Genomic DNA, 12,483 nt, shown 5'->3' with positions numbered 1-12,483 from the left:
TAGAAGTAAATTGTTGATTCTACGACTAACCTGTGGATCAGAAACGAACTGACAAGTTAGCAATGCGGAAAACCTATAACCAAAGCATCAAACCCTTCATCCCATATTGATTAATAACCAACTATTACTACACCGTGATTCCTCCTGTCACTGCCAACGCATCGGAGACTTGCTACCACCATCACCACGTTTCACTGCCAACAAAAAAATCACTGCTTCACATGAGAGACCATTAGTACATTAATAATAAGGTACTGTAACACCAAAGACTTTCCACACACCGCTCGTCATCAATACTTAAGTACAACAACTGCGAAGTAATTAATCAGCACATTACAAAATCTCTAAGTAAAAAAGAAGAAAAAGAAGAAGAAGAAAAAAATCGATGGAATTAAAAACAAATAAAAAATAAAAAGAGGGCAAAAAACACGCCAACTTCCCCGTTCTATTTGCACCCTCTTGAGCGGGAACAGTATTGCACGAGCTATAGAAAAACGTAATTAGTTAAGGGGTCGGCGGGCGGTGCCAGGCGGGCGGATCGGGCCGGCGGTATCGGGCGGGTAGTGCGGGCTGTGTCGGGCGGGCTGTGTCTTGCGGGAGGTGTCGGGCGATGCGGTGTCGGGCGATACGGTGTCAGGCGATACGGTGTCGGGTGGGGTGAGTTGGGCGGGCGGTGTCTGGCGATACGGTGTCGGGCGGGCGGTGTCGGGCGGGCTGAGTCGGGCGGTGTCTGGCGAGTTGTGTCGGGCGGGATGAGTCGGGCGGTGTCTGGCGAGTTGTGTCGGGCGGGATGAGTCGGGCGGTGTCTGGCGAGTTGTGTCGGGCGGGATGAGTCGGGCGGGCTGTGTCGGGTGGGCGGTGTCTAGCGTTTTAATGTCAGGCGGGCGGTGTCAGGCGGGCGGTGTCGAGCGGGCGGTGTCGAGCGGGCGGGATGGGCGTCGGAGATTTGGGGTCGATGCCTCCGCTAACGAGTCGCTTATCACTCGCTAAATCGATCCATTTCTTTCGCTTGTGGTTTATTAATTGGATCGCCGTGCGGATGGGCGGCGAGGGAACGGGTGGGGGGGGGGGGGGTGTCGGGTGGAGGGGCGTACAGAGGGGTCGGGTGGAGGGAAGCGGTGGAGGGGAGGACAGAGTGGAGGGAATGGGGTTAAAAAATCGAGTCTGAAAGAAAATAACGAGAGAGAATTCGTAGTCTACAAATGCAAATTGAAGTAATTTTCGTGTTGCTTCTTCTTATATTTGTTTTGTTATCTAATTAAAGTTATTATTTCGAATGATAGATTGCCGAATCAATTAATTAATGTATTTATCTATTTATTTTTTCATCTATATATTTCGAATTCGGTAAATGTATTGAGCATAAAGTTTATAATAAAAATAACTGATAAATATCAGTGAATTAATAAATTAATGGGAATAACTAAATAATAGATTTCAAAACTAGTCCGGTTTAAAAATATAAACTATCTATCTATATCTAGAATATGTCTATTTGATAAAATGTACTGCCGATATCTACATTTTCTTTGCTTGTATGTCTATCTCTCTACCTGTCTATCTATCAACCTAAATATCAGTGAATCATCTATCTCTCTATCTATTTGTCTGTCTGTCTAGCCATCTATCCACCTCTCTGTCTCTCTCTCTCCCTCTCTCTCTCTCTCTCTCTCTCTCTCTCTCTCTCTCTCTCTCTCTCTCTCTCTCTCTCTCTCTCTCTCTCCCTCTCTCTCTCTCTCTCTCTCCCTCTCTCTCTCTCTCTTTGCCATTCAAAAACAGTATATATTAAAAAAAAAAAAAAAAAAAAACATCAGCATACTACATAAAAAAATGATAAGAAAAAAAAAAAATATATGAATAGCCTTGTAACTCTCACGTACATCAAGATATACTTTTTTCCGTGTTCGATCCCTAAAGTTCCCTATATTCCCGGCATATTTCCCTTGCTGTCTCCTTTCCCGCTTCCAGAATTTCCCTAGATTCACGCCCTATTTCCCGAATTCGTGTTATTCCTTCCTTGACTGTATTCATTCCGGTTCCAAAAAGTTCCCCTAGATTCCCGACGTATACCCCGTACTGTATGTTTTCCTGGTTCCAAAAAATCCCCTAGATTCACGGCTTATTTCCCGAATGCGTGTTACTTCTTTACTTTACTGTACCCATTCCCGATCCCAAAAAGATCCCCTGGAATCCCGCCGCATTTTCCTTATTGTATCTATTCCTGTTCCCCAGAATTCCCTAGATTACCGCCGTAGTCCCTAATTCGTGTTATTCCTCTAAAGTATTCTTTGCCCATCCCCAAAATTCCCCCAAGTTTCCCGCCTTATTTCTCGAATTCTTTACTTTATCCTTTCCCGCTTCCAATACTTCCCTAGATTCACGGCGTATTTTCCTTACTGCTTGTTTACTTGATCCCAAAAATTGCCTAGAGTCACACTTTTTTCCCGATTGTATGTCATTTCTTTCCTTTTTTTCCTTTTCCGCTTCTAAAAGTTCCCTAGTATCACGCTGTATTTCCCGAATTCGTGTCATTCCTTCCTTTACTGTATTATTTAAGAACCCAAAAATTCCCCTAGATTCTCGCCATATTCCCCTTATCTTTTTCCCGCTCCTAAAATTTCTCTAGAATCCTGCCGTATTTCGCTTATTGCTTGTTTCCTGATAAAACAAAAATATGCCCTAGATTCACGTTTATTTTCCCCAAATACATGTTAGTCCTTTACTTTATCGTTTCTCGCTTTAATAGATTCCTCTAGATTCCCGCTGTATTTCCCGAACTCGCGTCATCCTTCCCCTCCCCCTCCCCTAAAAATCCCCACTAGATCCCCGCCGTATTTCCCGAATTCGCGTTTCGCTCCGTGTCGAGCATCCGCCAATCACACGGTCCGGAAGAGTTTCTCATTGATCTCTGATTAACGTGATCACACGGCAACGCTCGTCACCCCACCCCCCCTTCCAGCTCATCGTGGGGAGGTGGGGGGGAAGTGGAGGTGGAGCTATTGTTGGCGATTGCGGGGAAGAAAGTGGAAGAGGGAAGGAGGAGGAAGGGGTGTGGGGAGGAATGGGGAGGGAGGAAGAGAGGAAGAGGGAAGGGGGAGGAAGGGAAGAAGAGGGATAGGGAAGAGAGGGAAAAAAAGGGGCTGATGGTGGAGAAAAGGGGAAGGGGAGATGGGAAAGAGGTTGAGAATTGTTCTAAGAGGGAGGGAGGGGAAGGAGTAGACTGATGAGCACTGAGGGAAGAGAGAGGAGAGAGAGGGGGTTGATGTGGTAGTGGAAGGGAGAAGGCATGAGGGGAAGATATGAGGGGAAGGTATGACGGGAGTCTATGAGGGGAAAGTATGAGGGGAGGCCAATAAGGGACACAATTAAGAGGAAATACGAGGAAGGAATGAGACAGAGCGAAGAGCAGAACAAGTGAACTAAATAAAGAACGAGAAAAAAACGGGAAAAACGAAAAAAAAAAAACGGCGTGAGGTTTAGGGAGAACATAACGATGTGTTAGGGCGGGTTTAAGGGTCACAGAAAGGGTCAGGGAAGGCAAGAATGACGACGAGAGGAAAATTAAGGGAAAATTCGAAAGCAAAGTCCCTCCCTTCCTCCCCTGGATTAGAAATTATGGAGGTCAAATTTCGGAAATATGTAGATGAGAGAAAAATGAGAAAGCTTGACAATCTTAAAGACAAAAGAAAACCAGGAAATAACAAAACGACGATAAAGACGGAGACACAATTCATCTAGATCATTTTCAAAGTAACGAATCATCCGCTGAAGGAAACAGAAACTTTACCAAACAAACCGGGAGATTATAGACGAAGCGAATGAAAAAAATGGCGGACACGAAAATGGAGACTGCAAAAAGGGGCTGAATGGGGTGAGACGCAAACAAGCAATAGGAAAGTAAGTGTTGGGAGGTCTGGCCACGTGATTCCGCCGCCACGTGTGCTCGCAGTCATCCTCTCGATCCGCAAAGAAAGACCAACCTCTTCCCCCGCTCACGCATAACGGGAAGGTCGGATTTGCGCCGCGGAGTCTTGGCACGGCGAGCTCTCTCCTCTGTGTTCTCGCGGCCGATGATTTTCCTGCTCGTTGGGAGAATGAGACTCGAAGGGACTCGATTATCGCCCTGGCGGTAAGGTTACGACATAGGTCTGGGGATTGGGCCTCATGAGAAAAGATAGATGGATAGATAGATAGACAGAGAGGAAAAAATCCAGTATTTGTAAATATCTCCCTGTTTAGCGCACATCGGAAGGGCCTCATTTATTCCCCTCCGCGACCATCCCGCTTCCTTCTGATTCCCCGCCACACCCTTAACCTCCCCAACACCCTGGGTCTTCAAACTAATTACTGAGCAACACCTCCGCCACAAGAGGGGAAAGAGAGAGGGGAAGGGAGGGAGGGGGAGCGGAGGGAGAGGCGCCACAATGAACCCTAAGAGGGGAAAGAACAAGGTAACGACCCCAACATATGGCTCAGCAAACAAGCGACGGGCAGCGGGGGAATTCTCCCGGCACCAGGGGAGGACGCGTCAATTTAGGGGAGAATTAGAGCGATCACAAGCAGAGTTAAACGGCCGGAAGCGATCGCGTATGGAAGGTAGGGGAGGGAGGAGGAAGTGGGGAAAAGGAGAGAGAGGGAGAGAGAGGAGAAAGAGCAGCGCATACCGATGGCAAATAGCGATGGAAATATATAAACCGTCCGTTTTATTTACTCTCCGAGAAATGTGTGTAATATCTCGCGCGGAGAGGAACGGCGCGGACTTAAAATCACAGCGCCGCCACGTGTCCTTACTCCAGAATAAAAAAAAATCAAAAAAATCAAGTAAATGACAAGACACTCGATTGCTCCGAAACCAAACGACATGTTGCTGCAATCACAGACTCATTACCACGTCTCTGCACTGAACAGTCGTCACCGCTACCCACTTTTTCAATTAACATCGGGAGAGACTGATTACCACTATCCATGTATCAATAAAATGAAGTCTTATACGACAGAACAGATTAAACTCTTTGCGGGCGTGGGTGTGGGTGTGCGTGTGCGTGATTTTGCGTGTGTGCGTGTGCGGGTTTTTGTGTGCGTGCGTGTATGTATTTTTGTGTGCGTACAAAGGTGATTTTGTAAAAAAAAAAAAAAAAAAATATTTATTTTTGTGTGTGTATGTTAGTGCGATAGCTACATATTATACGATATTTGTCATACAACTAATAAAATAGGGCAATACTAATATACCAACAGAATATGTAAGTTAGCGCATTTAGTTTCATATCAGTATTCTCGTGCTGAGGGTCCTTAGCACGAGAATTAATTTTGTAGCATCAGAGTTTTGAAAAATAAATGGAAGATATTGCGTTAAAGAGATTATGAATGTATCTGTACTGCTGATTTTCTCACTCTACTGTGTATTTACTTATTTGTCAAATTTCATCGTATAAAGTGTTGTCAATTTTGAAATAATTTCCCTTACAGCTATAACATTATCCGTATCTATTTCAAGAATAATAACAAAAATGTGATATGAAAAGAGATATCATTACTAGCATCACTGCTATGGATGTAAGTTACCGTTGTTATTATGACCATATTACTATTATTATTATTATTATTATCATTATTATTATTATTATTATTACTGATATTATTATTATCATTATCATTATTATTATCATTATCATTATTATTATTATTATCATTATCCTTTTTATTATTATTATTTTGTGATCATTATTATTATCATTATTATCATTATTACAATAATAATAATAATTATTACTATTATTACTATTATTATTATCATTATCATCATCATCATCGTTATTATTATTACCATTATCATCATCATCATCGTTATTATTATTATCATTATTATCACAAGATTATTACTGTTATTACTATAATAATAATGATGATGATAATAAAAATAATTATAATAATACAAAAATAATAATAATGATAATGATGAGATAATAACCATAATGATAAAAAGTTATTATAATTATTGTTATTATTATTATCATTATTGTTATCATAATCATCCTTATTATTGTTATCATTATCATTATCATTATTATCATTGTTATTACTATTGATACTTCTATTATTATTTTTATCATTATTATCATTATTATCATTAACATTATTATTGTTATTATTATTATTATTATCATTATTATTATTATTATCATTATTATTATTATTATTATTATTATCAACATTATTATTATTATTATTATTATTATTATTATTATTATTATTATTGCTATCATTGCTATTATTATTATCATTATCATTATTATTATTTATATTATTATTATCATTATCATTATTGTTGTTATTATCATTAACACTAACATTATTGCTGTTATCATTCTGCTATCATTACTATGATCACCATTATCATTATCATCAGTATTATCATCAATATGCTAATAATAATGCTAATATCAATAATAATAATAATAATAATACTAATGTTGATTATGATAATGATAATAATGATAATTGTTATTATTATCATTATTATTTTTATTATCATTATCATCATTATTGTTATTATTATTGTCACTATCTTTAATCTAATTCTTCCTATTATTATTATCATTATTACTATGTTTTTTACTATTGTTATCACTATAGTAATCATTATTATTATTATTATCGTTATCCTTATCATCATCATATTATCATTATCATAATCTTATCATCATTATTATTGTTAGTTATTGTTATTATCATAGTCATTATTATTATCGTTATTATTGTTTTTATTGTTACTGTTTTTTATTATTGTTATTATTATTATTATCATTATTGTCTCTAATATAATTAATGATGATGTTAATGATAGTGATAATAATAGTATCATTATAACCATTATTATCATTATCATTGTTATTATTATTTTTATCGTTATTATTATTATTATTACCATTGTTGCTATTATTGTTATTGTTATTACTGATGCCGCCATTGTAGTTGTTATTGTCATAATTATTATTATCATCATCATCATTAATGTTATTATCTTTATCATTATTGTTATTATCATGATTTTTATCATTACTATTATTACTACTATTGATATCATTATAATAATCATTATCGTTATTATTATAATCATTATTATCGTTATCATTATAATAATTTGTGTAAAATGTTTAGTGCGTATTTTGTGAATAATGTGTTTTTTATTTTTGTCTTGTTTAACACTATGATGTTCTTTGCAACACAATTTATGTATATTTTTTTTTATATTAGTATCCATCTCTGTCTCTCTCTCTATCTCTCTTATTCGTTCACATTTTTTCTCACACGTACTGCCTTGCTTATCTATCTATCACAGTCTATCTACACGTAAATTTACCAATTAATAGCATATCTCTCCCTAAATGCGTTCATTTCGTACAAACTACATTGAGACACACACCCACACGCAGGCACACGCGAGCACACAAAGTCAACGCAGGCACACATAAAGGGCTCCTCGACTCGCACTGTTGAGTGAAGAGTGGCAACACTCAGCCTCTCTTTAAAAGGTATTGTTAATCAGCTAACAACTCACCGATGCGAAAGTACGAAAAATGGTCCCCTTTGAAGACTGGAAGGGGAAAGTGTGAACAATATCAGTGAACTGTGAGGGTAACTTTGAGTCTGTGAGAGAACTTAAGGACAGACTCCGCCGGTAGGGAAAAGTTCGGTACTTCGGTCTCGCGAACCTAACTTTGTGACACCCGCAGACGTTGCCAGTCGCTCAGGCCAGTCTGGGGGCCACGGGGACTCCGTTTCGTCTAGACATATTAGCGAGCATGAAAGGAAACATTGACAATGCAATGGAATGAACTCGTTCCGTTGGGAATTAAAGAGCGGTCATGGGATGAAAAAAATACGCTACAGCATAACTAGATGAATAGATAAATAGATAAAACAAATAAATAATCGAGAAAACAGTATAGAGGGAAAGAAACGTTTACAGTACAGTGTAATGAAAACACCAAGTGTTGTCCGCTGATAAAATCAACTTAACCACAATTCATACACGAAAAAGCCCAGGCTCAGCTCGAAATAGCCTTGCTAGGTTACGCAGCTAAGTAATAACCCTACCATGTTTTTCACCTCGTTGACGTTGTTATGATAACTGTGAAGGGGCTTTGTTCCCTCGGACACGTGGCCATAAAGGTGGAATTCAGTTGCCTCTATACCTTTATATGCCCTGTAATACCTTAATTAATGTGACAATATTAAGTCTGATAACTTAAGGGTTTTGCTACCAATCCATATAAGTTGCAGAGGTTTGAAACTTTGTGAATATAACCTCGTCTCCATTTTTGCCTTGTGATATGGAGACCATATTAGCATCGATACACAAAAGGCATAGGGACCATTAATACGTATATGGTAAAGTTAGAATAAAGAGTAGTTTGAACTTTCCTGCCGTCAGCGACATATAGTAGAGATCATACAATCTTGATTTCACGTTTCAAAAATTTAACGGGATGAGAAATATATATGAAGTTAATAAGTCGGGTAAATTAACGACTTTATTAGCCACGACAGAAGTCCCATATGGACAGAAAAGTTCATTTAGAAGAAAGAATGAGCCACCTACGTGAATAATCCAAGCACAATCATGTTACCATATATTCTTAAGATCTTCACCTCAGCGTAAAAGTATTCAGAAATACATCCGTTTCAGTCTTTCAGAAGCTGTGCACTAACGCCAAATCAAACTGCTTCGTTTGCGCAACAGAATCGTCTTTTTTTTTATTTCAGTTGGCAGTTTCTATTGTAGACAGTGTGCATACGTCGTGCATACTTCTATGAACGCTTGATTTAGTTCTTTCCACAAATTATTGTTTTTTAAAAGGTATCTTTCCAGGGATCGGATGGATAAATGGTAGTTGATGTTACCATGTAGTTGAGTACCTTTATGTTTGCTAGTTTATTTCGTTCGATCGTTTAGCTTCGTCATACAGCTTGTTCACGTTTTGCTTTCATTCTGGAAAGGAAGAAAAACATAAATATTAACGAAACATACCTGTTAATCACCGATTCAACAAGCAATATAATTTATTTCGTACGTTCGTTTAGCGTCCTGATAAAGGTTCTGAACGTTCGATTTTATTTTAGAGGGAAGACTGAAAAAAAATCACATATCCATTAAAACGTACATATTAATCACCGATAAAAAAAAAAAAGAACAAACGAAAAAAAAAAAATAAAAGGCGGGAACCCTGTACCCCCCTCCTTTCCCCCTCCTCCCTCCCGCCTCCAGCCCCCTTTCCAAAGAGAAGCTTATTGTTTTCGTGAAAAATCCTCAGAATTTGACAGTATTCTCAAGCCTCCCTTTTAGCACCTTCTTGGTTTTGTTCCTTGAAACTGGCAACTCCATTTTCACACAAGTTGGCGCCGTCAGGAGAGGCCATGGAGGTGCTGGCGAACAAAAGAATCGAGAAATTTCTAATCAGGTGACTTATTTACTTGCGCGGCGATAAACAAAAGGCTCGGACGTTTAAAAGGTTTTGACGTTAGTCGTGGAGGGATACGATATACATATATATATATATATATATTTATTTATTATTTTTTTATGTGGTTATGTTTCACGGCGAGATGGAAATAGATAGCATGGTTATCAAATCAAACAAAGTACACATACTGATGCACATTAGTCGTGATTTACTTGATGAAATTGTGATACAACTTGTAACAGCAACTTAATATATCACATATATACATATGTATATACATATATATGTGTAAATGGAAAAACTCTCAACCGTGATGATATTATGGTAGAAACTCAGTGCTTTGTGTTTTTTTTTCTACCATATATATGGATATATATATGCATACACACACACACACACACACACACACACACACACACACACACACACACACACACACACACACACACACACACACAAATATATATATATATATATATATATGTGTGTATATATATATTTACATACAGTATATCAACAATATATATATGTATATATGAATACATATATACATACTTTTATAAATAGACACACAAATATATCTATATAATATATATGTATATATACACACATATTATATACATATAACTGTTACATATACACACATGTATATATATTGATATATGTGTATATATTTATGCATGATATGATATATATAAATATATGTATGTATGTATGTATGTACATGTATATGCATGGAATATACACATGCACCAGTGTATAAACATGAGAAATAAAGCGCGGCCGCCTCAGGGTCGAGTGCATCCCGGGCGATGACAACGGGCGGCGCACAAGGCCCCAATCGTCTCTTCTGACAAACTTCGGATTTTGCAACATTGACGATCGTCCGCGCGTGAAATCATTTCCTTATCACTTTGAGCTGGAATAACCTCATTCAGCGACCCCTCTTCCCCTCCCCCTCCCCCCTCCGGCGTTCTGACCCTGGCAGTAGTAGTAACTGACAATTTTGCAACCGCGAACAGCGAGTTTATGCGCTCGGGTCGTCCGCCATTCGGTCCAGTCTCTCTTATTCGCGGATAGGATTCTCGACCTTCCGGACGCCTCCCCGTGAAGGTGATATCTCTGCTACAATTTTATCTACTCGCGGGTGGCTGCGTGGGGGCCATGGAGCCGTTGTGGCCCGGAACATTTACCTTGTGTCCATCTGGTCCCGGAGACAGACAAGGGGGGAGGGGAGAAGTGGTCTTTGGTCTGTGATAACCTGGTAACATCTTCCTCTCTTTATCTAAATAATGATGTTAAGTTATAAGACAAAGTATTTTTTTTTTATAATCATAAGATAATTAGAACCGTGGACACACAGTATTAAATTTAGCAGTGATAACAATGATAGTTATCATTTTTATAATTATGATATTATAAAGTCGATGGCAAAAACAAAAGAAGATATCACATGACAGTGAGCATACACATTTTCTTTATTATTGTCATCGTAAGTAATACAATTCATTAAAAGAGATTCAAGATATCTCGTTAACCTCCCATGAATATTTTTTTTTTATAATTTACATTGATATTTACATCGCATTTACAAATTTCATTATAATGGAATTATTGTAAAGGAGGTATTTCAAAGTCTTTCCTTAGTCTTGTCACTCCGGCGATGGTTAATCTGGCTCCATTTTCTTGTTTCGGGATTAAATGATAATATTGGTACCACGATTTATGAAGCGACGGAGTTCTGATGGGTGAAGATTCGTTCAGATTGATGGCGATAGTTGGGTCAGACCGCGAAGATTGATTTGTGAGAATCGATAGTCATATATACCGATATATTCGTAAGACAAAGCAAAGTATATAAACGCACGCGTAGTTCCATAGTTCACACACATACTTACACACACTCATGCAATACACACACACACACACACACACACACACACACACACACACACACACACACACACACACACACACACACACACACACGTGCATATGAAAATCCTAGAGCGAACCCATCCATGTCTCGCTGCCTCCCCTCCTTTCCCTCTTACCCTCCAAACCCCTTTCCCTCTTACCCCAACACCACCCCTTCTCCCCACACCCTCCCCTTTCCCCTCTCCCCAACACCAACACCCCCCTCTCCCCAACCCTTCCCCTCTCCCCTCTCCCCAACACCACCCCCTCTCCCCACACCCTCCCCTTTCCTCTCTCCCCAACACCCCCTCTCCCCACACCCTCCCCTCTCCCCTCTCCCCAACACCCTCTCCCCCCCTATTCCCACACCCTCCCCTCTCCCCGACCCCCTCCTGGCATACGCGGCTCCAAGATCCCCTTTCACTTATTTCCATTTAGGATTCACTACTATTCAAAATCGGCCAGCGTCTGATTCCCTTTCACGGTCCCGACGTATCCAAGTTGGACCACAAAGTGAGAGATACGCTGTATGATGCTGCCGTTTGCCGGGGCTTACGATAACGTCCGCGGCGGTTCGGCTGCAGGAGAGGCTGGCGGCGGCGCCCTCAACACCGGGGGGAGGGGGGGGGGGGTCTCCGAGGTAGTACAGGCGCCCCTAATGGCGGCTCGAGGATTACCGAGGTCTGGCTTTTGTCTGCATGATTTTTTAAGGGGCGGCTGATTATTCCAAATTAAGGAAGTTGGGTATATATATGTATATATATAAATATATATATGCATATATATGCATATGTTTATGTACATATATATATTTGTGTGTGTCTATATATACATATATATAGAATTATATAGATATATACATATCTTTATATATATATTTAAATATAATATATATATATATATATATATATATATATATATATATATATATATATATACATACACATATTACACACACATAAATGTATATATATATATATATATATATATATATATATATACATGTGTGTGTGTATTATGTGTATGTGTATATATATATATATATATATATATATATATATATACATACATAATACACACACACACGTGTGTGTTTGTA

This window comes from Penaeus chinensis, chromosome 35 (assembly GCF_019202785.1).
Source record: "Penaeus chinensis breed Huanghai No. 1 chromosome 35, ASM1920278v2, whole genome shotgun sequence".
Lineage (NCBI taxonomy): Eukaryota > Metazoa > Arthropoda > Malacostraca > Decapoda > Penaeidae > Penaeus > Penaeus chinensis.
Note: the sequence above shows the minus strand (reverse complement) of the source record.